The following is an 8,813-nucleotide window of genomic DNA, read 5'->3' on the forward strand; positions in this document are numbered from 1 at the left end:
GGGGGGGTGAATAAGACTGTCATGACAATTTCATAAACATGACATAACACCTGTCATAAACATGAATAAACCTTCATGAATATTTATTACTGTCGTCATAAACATAACATAAAGTTGCCTAATTTTTAAGTGCAATCAGTAATAATTTTATAACAAATTTATATCAATAATGATTTCTTGGTTAATGTCAGGTTGTCATAACGAAGACATTTTGAATAATGTCAAAATTGTATTAAAAGTGTCATAATTTACCGAATGACGCTTTATGACAACAGTCATGAATATTCATGAAGGCTTATTCATGTTCATGATCTACTTGGGATTGATAAATTAATTTAAAATAATTAAATGAATGTACTACAGGTATGTATCTTTAATAACCACTGAACTCCATGATGCCGTCAAAACTATTCCCACTGGCAGAGCTCCAGGACCTAAACATTCTCTGCAGAATTCCACAGAAATACTCTGACACAGCTGTTCACAACCTTCCAACAGACAATCACAGAAATTCTGTGTAAAACTTATGATAACATGGTCCACTTCCTCATCTGACCTGAACCCAGTTGAGAACTTGTCGGAGGTTCTTAAACCGGAGACGGTACAACTCTAGTTGGTCGTTAACAGATCAACAAACAGAAACTCCATGAATGGTAAGTTTAACACTGTTATTGAAAAGAAACATGGCTATATTGGTCACAATTTTTTTTTGAATGTCAGAAATGTTTATTTGAAGGTTTTTGAGTTGTTTGTTTAAACTTCTCACAAAAAAAAAATCAAAATGTGAAATTGGACAATGTGTATGTTTTATGTAATTGCACAATAATTTTGTACACAAGTAGAACCCTCCAAGACAAGTAAAAGTCTTTAGGATGTATGACCTAAAACCAACACAAGAGTCTACCTTTTATGATCAAAAAGGTCATTTTTGAGCGTTTTTGATATTTTACCAACATTGGTAAACTTCTCTTAGCAATTCTGAGGTGTCGTCTTAAAGCATGGCATATTAAATTTATAGTAGTTATGGTGTCATGTGGGATGTGGGCGTTTGGAGCGGGGGTTGCGTGTGGATTTTTTGGGGTGGAGCTCTCATGGGGGTGTCCCCCTCTGGGTGGGATCGGTGACGTCTGCTTTAGGCTCAATGTTTGTGTGTTGGCTGGGGGTGACCCTGTACTCAACCTCATCACCCTCACTGCCAACCACAGCTGAGTCATCCAAGAACTTCTGTAGATGAGCAAAGACTCAGATAGGTCCATGTTACCTGGGAGGTCTGCGCCAAGTTGGCTAGGCTACTTTGGATACCGTACCCTTTATTCTTTGTTCATAATAATCACAATGTTCAGGCCCTTTAAGTAAGATTTCAAATACAGACAGGAGCAAAAGTCTGAGAGTGATTCTGAACTCCAAGTTAGAAGACAAAGTTGCTAGGGGTTACCATTAATATCTGGCCACGGTGTTAGGGACAAAATGCTCCAAGATAGAGAGAAATTATAATGTGTTTGTTTTTTTCTAAAAAGAAAGAAAGAAAGAAAGAAAGAAAGAAAGAAAGAAAGAAAGAAAGAAAGAAAGAAAGAAAGAAAGAAAGAAAGAAAGAAAGAAAGAAAGAAANAAGAAAGAAAGAAAGAAAGAAAGAAAGAAAGAAAGAAAGAAAGAAAGAAAGAAAGAAAGAAAGAAAGAAAGAAAGAAAGAAAGAAAGAAAGAAAGGAAGAAAAGATAACAGACAGAAATAAATTATACAATATGTTTTTCTGTCTCTCTTGTATATTATTTGGGATTCATTGACAGGGTACATGGCCTGTACTTATGTAGCGTTGATCAGGGCCAGAGGTCCCCAAAGTGCTTCATTCAGTCATTCTCCCATTCACACACACATTACTCATGTTTCCATACATTTTTTTCCTGTGCTTTTTAAAGTATAGCATTAGAAAAGGTTCATGGAAGATGCAAACTCAAAATAACTTCCTCAATTTTGCAAAAACTTTTTTACATAAAAAAAAGAGTTAATGTTCTAAAGCAGAGATGTAAACACAATTGCCGAATCAGTTCTGACTTAACAAACTTCCAGGGTCCAAACCTCCAGCACGGCGGAAGAGAAGTGTCAGCCTTGAGTGGCCGGCCAGAGGCAGTCCAGCCTGGGAAGGGAGTGGTGAAACACCAAACCAAATGGGAGTGGAGGACTCTTTCCACTTTTCTGAGACGTGTGGTCCTTGCTAATTTGCGTCAACATCTGATGAAATTTTGCTTTGTGCAGTCTGGTTGATCCGCCCCAAACCACTAGATGGAGACACGCCTAATCTGGATTTTCTGTTTTTTCTTTCTTGCAACATTTTACATATTTTCTCAAAATTCGCTTGACAATTGGATGGAAACACGCTATTCATACATTGATGGTGGTAAGCTACTACACATTAACTATGGCTGACCTTGGTCAGTTTGATAGAATTGAGGCTGCGATGTATCTGCGATAGAAGATACAATAATTAAGGTCCAGACTGTCGTGATCTTGCAGTGTGGGTGTTCTGAGTTGTGTGAGTGTGAGTCATCTGCTCCCTAGAGGATCTCTGTGGCAGTGCGTGGAAATCTGGCAGCCAGCACACCTGGGCAGCATTTCCAATCAAGCTGCCAGCAGCATTTAAGGAGCAGCAGAGCCTTCATTCAGTGTCTGATGATTAACCAACACTGGTACTCTGAGCTTCTGGTGTCTCTCTGAGAAGACTAACCCTCTGAGTTTCTCCTTTGAACTTACCTTGTGTCCCCAGGTTCTGATGAATTCCTAATGGTTCCTCACCTTGGAGAATTTTCTGAGAATCAAGACATCTTCTGGATCTTCAACAAATGGCACGATCATTTGGTGCTGCTCCCGACACCGCTCATACCTGCCTGCTGCTGGACATAAACCTTCGGGTTCCTCAGCTTTAACCGATCACCAGCAGGATCCCAGCCTAGAGACTAAACTTTAACCTCCCCTAACACCGTAAGACCAATCTATTCAAGATCCTAATTTACCCCTTTGGCAAGTTCCTAACCATTCTCCCTCTTTCAGACCCTGTGGAGTGCCAGACCCTTAGAGAAGACATCTCTTATTTATATTCACTTGTAAATAAATCATTATTTTCTTTAACTTGTGTCCGGCGTCTGATTCTGCATGTGGGTTGAACGGATTCCTAAGAACACGACAGACAAAGCCTTTAAGAAGCAAATTGCCTTGTTGCGGCCTGTGTAAGGGTGACCAGATCATAACATGGAGGATCCATCCTTGTCAGACCTTAACCAAAACGCACCTATTTAAAAAAACCAAATGACAAACTTGCCTTCCTAACTAAAACAGACAACTAAGTGCAAAATAATCAGCAGTTAATTCCTACAAACTTCTCAAGTCCTTTTAGAGACAGGACAGTGTGGCTGGTTTGGATGAGCAGAGGATGGATAGTAGAGGTGGGCGAATCGATCCAAAATATCAATACCTAGTCGGAATTGGATTGATGCTAGCGTGGTAAGATTGATACTTTTAGTTTCAGAGTCCCTCTTGAAATTTAGTTTTTTGCACTGCACTTTTGCAATAGGGGTGATCCAATCAGAGTGCCTTCTTGTGACGAGGGGCTTCTTAACCGTCTCAGGCTCTTTTTGCTCAGGTATCTGAATCACATGACCAATAAGCAGAATATTTCTATGTAGTGCTTTGGCACTGTTATTTCTGTCTTCTTGAACTTTGTAAAAAGGCAAGCTTGGTTGCTTAGGTGGTAGGTTTCCAGCGATCTTTGATTTCTTGTCAGGCCAATATTTTTAACTAAGACATCATCTTCCGTTTTTAAGTGAATGATCATAGTGAGCCTTGTGCCTGAGATGACTTGTGAGCTGTTTCAGTAGCCAGCTGATAGGCTTCCTGCAATTCTTTTTTCATTTTCTCTGCATACTGGAGATAAGGTATTTCACTCTATCCCTCATCAGATATGAGGCAGCCTTACCTCTCTTACATACATTAAGAAATATGGAGAGTGTCCTGTGGTATAATTTTTTGTACGTGTGTACTAACTGACTGATGTGCTGACTCCATTGCGGTTTCTTCACAGTTTGCAATATTCCAGGCATCAAGAGTAATGTCCTGTTGAAATGTAGGTGGTAGGGCAAACCAGAACAGAACCAGCTTTCTTTATCTGATTGTTGAGCCTTTTTAAATTCCTGGTTCTGATGCTGCTGCCCCAGCAGATGACGGCAGAAGAGATGATGCTCTCAACACAAGATGGGCAGCATCTTGCTGCAAACCTTTAAGGATCTTAGGTAACAGGTCCAGTAGAGAAACCCAAACATCCCAGTTCCAAGTAACTTTCTTCAGGTCCTTCTGGGGAATTACAAGGCAGTCCCAGGCCAGAAAATATTGATGGTGCCTCTAGCGAGTTCTGTGGTCTCCTTCCATTGGAATGTGCCTGGGGAACCAGGAAAGGGAGTGACCCAGAAGGTCTCCTGATGGATGATGATCTGTTTAATAGAAAGGAACCATGGCTCGAGCTCCTTGCACCTGGAATTTCATTCTTTTGATCATGATCCATATCACTGCTGTAGGTGAGGGTTGGAATGCTGATTGGTTCATCTCTTCCTTTACCACAACAGACAGGAGATTTTCCTGCACTACTGTAGACACTGCCCCAGTTCGTCTGCCAATTTGCTGCTCTGTCCTCCTCATGAACAAGATACCTAGATACTTTAATTCCTCCAAATAGAGCAGAGGCTGATACTATGCGCAGAGGAAGCAGTGCACCTTTTTTTGGATGAGAACCATGGCCTCCAACTTAAGGACCCAGCATGGTCGGCTCAAAGGCAAATTGTCGACATGCAGTCATGTGGTGTTTGGATGTTTGTTTTTAGACAGACCCTTCATGATCCACAAGATTCTCCGCCCCATCCCATTGCAGTATATATCATGGATCAACTATTATAAGTTCACGGGTTTAGAGGAGGAAGACATAATTGATGGACTGCAAAATCTCATTGTATTTTTCACATTAAAAGATAGAAAGAAATGCATCAGTGAGCTGTTCTCCCACTGCACTGAACCAGAACCGAGCAGGAGGAGTTTGATATTTCACTACGTACATCCTTATGGTCTTGAACAATTGGTCCTCAAAAGCTACTCTTTGACTGAACAAGTGGTGTTCTGAGTACCTTTCCCACATAAATAACTGCACACATGAAATTCAGACCAATCACACAACAGGTTTGCATGGAGACAGAGGTGAAAGTTTTGCCTGGGTGGGTTGTGACAGTAAGGGGCAGACGTCATGAAGCTGACAACAAAATAACACAATTGTCATCACACAGCTGCGACAATGCGAAGTGATTTTGTCAGTTTGACTCAACCATGCAGAGTCCTTTAAAGGAACTAACTTTCATCTCAGTCTTCAATGCATTGCTAAGTTCCTGGTGAGAAGAAGAACAACACCATTTGAAAAACCCAAAGTTGAGACCTTACAGTTCTCTAACCAGACATCCTCCACTCCATAACTACGATCTACAAGGATCAGTGGCCCCCAAATGCTTCTCAGTTACATCACACTCCTGGGTGGACCTGACAACCAAAGTTTTATGATGTCCCTCAGCAGTTCTGCAGAATAATTTATATTAATAGTTTCATAAAAATTTAATAATCCAAAGAGGAAAACTAATGGTAAGTTATTGTACCAAATACTTGTGCAAGTTAGAGAGTACTCTGCAAAAATAAAAAGTATTGGACAGTATTTGAAATGGGGATGAAAACTACATCAAGTTTTGATATTGCAAGATTTAGAAGCCAAAAACTAATTACACCCCAGTGTATGTTTCATGATTGTTCAGTTAGTTGTATGCAACTGTATCGTCAAGCTGGTACCTTTAAGAATTGCAATTATTACCTCTTAAGCTGTATTGACCCAACTGACATCAGCGTATTTTTTTTTTTCAAGAGTCATTGCTGGCTAACATTTTTGGTCATGTAGTACAACAAAAGTTTATGTTGCTCTGGATAAGAATCTGCTGTGAGTCACTGCTCACAAATTCCATTGGTGTGGAGTACACTGCCAGCCAGATGGAAAAAGCCAGCAGAAGCATGAGAGGATAAAAAGAACAATGAATCAATGAGTGCATGTGCGCGAACGCGAGACAGAAACAGGAAAACAAAACAGCATCCAGCTCAGTGACAGGACAGGACCAGACTATTCAGCCAAGGTCCTCTGCATGATGGGAAAATACCAGCGTCTGCATAGAGTAACTGCGTCTATCTGTTGTGACTAGACTTTGTTTTGACTGCAAATGCCCGTACAGCTCACATGGCCCTTTGATAGTTTATTGGGACATGATTATTGGAGCAAACCAAAATTTTTAACTATGAAAGTGCTGTTCATGCTTAATGCAGTGCCTGTCTCATTGTAAGAAGTGATTTAACTGCGTAAAAAAACTGATTCTAAAATTCACTTTTTAAAACGAGGTAAATTCCTTTCTTTCATGCTTCACGTTAGGTGATTCATACAATTGTGGAGGGACCAGGGTGGGACTGAAGGAAGGGTTATTGCTTATTTGTTCAAATTTGTTGTCTCTTCCTACCTTCCTTGTTAGTGTAGCTGCTCTTATGGATCTTTACCTGTTTGATTTACTTCTTCATATCTTTCACGTAATGACACTGGGCTTGAAGGAAAAACATATTTGTAAGCTTGGAAAACTATTCAGGAGTCAATACGTGGATTGGACGAGGTAATATGCGGGTTCTGTTGCAGGAGCCTAGGATGATCCAGGTCTACAGAGGGAATTCTTGATGGGAAAAATTAAGAAACCAAAAAACAAAAGCAACTCTTCGCAGCTGGGCAGAGGTGGTCCCTGATGGAGGACCGAAACAAAGCAAGCAAGATGTTGTTATGATGAGGCACACAGTTCAGCTGGATGACACGGAGGCTGTCTGGGGGAACCTAAGAGGAAGCTGTGGAGGAACACACAAAGGAGCTCTTATGAATCCATGAAGAAGCTACAAGAACCTCTGGAGGTCAGCCATGCTGTCTTGAGAACCCACAAGGATGCCAAGTCTGGAGACTGAATATACATATATATATGTATATATATACCCTGTTCCATTCCTGATGTCAAATCACTCCTGAACCAGAAACACCAGAAAGGCCTTACCTCAGTTAAAGAGAAAAAGTCCTAGCCTGTTGTTCAGTGGCCCAATGCCCATTTTTCAGAAAGTAAAGTTTGTGTTTCATTTTAAATTAAGGTCCTAGAGTCTCAAGGAAAAGTGTAGATGCGCAGAATCCACTTTGAGGTTTGAAGTTTCCACACTCAGTGAATAAATGTATTTATTTTTTGTCATTGTCTGAAGTTCAATCACACCAAACGTTTCTTGTTTTAGCTTAGTTAGAATCAGGGGTGAAAGTAAGGGGGTACGGCAGGGTACTGCATACCCCTAAAAGCGGGGGTACGCAGTACCTGCAAGAGAGTGGAGCGGCTGTCTGCTGTAAAGAATCAATGGGTTCACTGTGCAGCCGTGAGTTCACCCACTAATCAGCCGTGACTAATTAGTTTGTCAAGAACAATCTAAAACAGACTTAATCAGTCATTGAATACCTTTTTTCTCATTTCATATTGTTTCTGAACTCTTCGTGTTTTGCTAGAGCAGCGGTGCAATATGTCGATCGCGGAAGGTTTTGAGTCGTTCTCAGCATTAGGAGACAAACTGAACGCAGCCAGGACGCTGAGACCAGCACGTCCTCCTCTGACTCCTTATCAAAACGTTAATAACTTTATTAAAGAACAACAAAACGTGTTCAAATTAATGATTCAACAACAATAATAATCTCAGTAATTATTGTTTCAACAAGGTGTTGCGCAATTCTGTGTGTTTCAGTTCCTGTACCAAAGTAACTAGCAGAGCAGGAATTTAAAATTAACTAATCAACCACCGCTGTGTTCATGAGAGCTTTATTAATGATCGCGAAATAAATATCAAGGCTGCAAACCTAATATTGTAACGGACTGAATGTTATATTTTTAACGTAATCTCTGGTCGGCTTGTGAAGCGCAGGAGGTTGCCATGGCAACGGGTGTGCTTAAATGACAGAGAGAGACGGAGAGTAAAAGAGTGCAAGTTATTTTACCTTTCTTTACCTTTGCTGCAGCGCATCATAGCCGCTGTAATTTCTGAACGTTCAATAAAAGACAAACTTGGACTAATTACCTCGTTCTTTGTGAGAATAAGTCAACAACAAACATCAAACACGGTATATATTTTTCATTAAGTACTTAACAAACAAATGGCTTCTACCGCCATAATTATGTGAAATTAAATTAATTGTCTAATATAAAAAATAGTTTGGTTCTGTCGGGCTCAGAGTCTGAGAGGCTTTTCCTCTATTTTGTTTTTTGCCTCTTATTTAGTGGAAATATTGATGTCAATGAGATTTTCTCCAAAATGATAAAGTTTTTCAACCTTTATAGTTCCACTGTTGAAAATGAGGCTCTAACATTCACAAATGACATTGAAATAAAATCCAGTCCAACATCTGGTTTGAGGTGATTCTCTGGAACCTGTTGGAGGAAAAATATCCCAACTTCAGAAGATGTGCTTTTAACTTATCAGTGCTCTGTGGTTCCTCCTGTCAGTATGAGAGTCAGGGTGAGGAGGCACCATGTTAGGAAGAGAAGTTGAAGCTGCAGGATCTTCAGAACAAACAGGTCATGATGCTAGGCTACTGATTGTCCCTCTATCTGGACACAGGTTCAATAGAACCAGTTTAAAAGCTAAAATGAATGGTTATTTGCCAGACATGGAAAACTGGGATGCACTCCATGCCATG

General features: G+C 40.3%; 1 protein-coding gene across 4 annotated transcripts in view; it reads left to right on the forward strand.

Annotated features, from left to right (window-relative positions):
* The window catches only part of nat16 (N-acetyltransferase 16), a 57,239-nt gene that overhangs the window by 16,077 nt on the left and 32,349 nt on the right, over positions 1-8,813 (forward strand). Inside the window, exon 2 of one of the 4 annotated variants that reach the window (XM_008434994.2) lies at positions 2,760-2,974. The exons of the other annotated variants lie outside the window; for them this stretch is intronic. The gene's annotated coding sequence lies outside the window, so the exon portion shown is untranslated. The remainder of the gene's footprint in view (positions 1-2,759; positions 2,975-8,813) is intronic. 4 annotated transcript variants of the gene reach the window in all.

Source organism: Poecilia reticulata, linkage group LG18 (genome assembly GCF_000633615.1).
Source record: "Poecilia reticulata strain Guanapo linkage group LG18, Guppy_female_1.0+MT, whole genome shotgun sequence".
NCBI classification, from domain to species: Eukaryota; Metazoa; Chordata; class Actinopteri; order Cyprinodontiformes; family Poeciliidae; genus Poecilia; species Poecilia reticulata.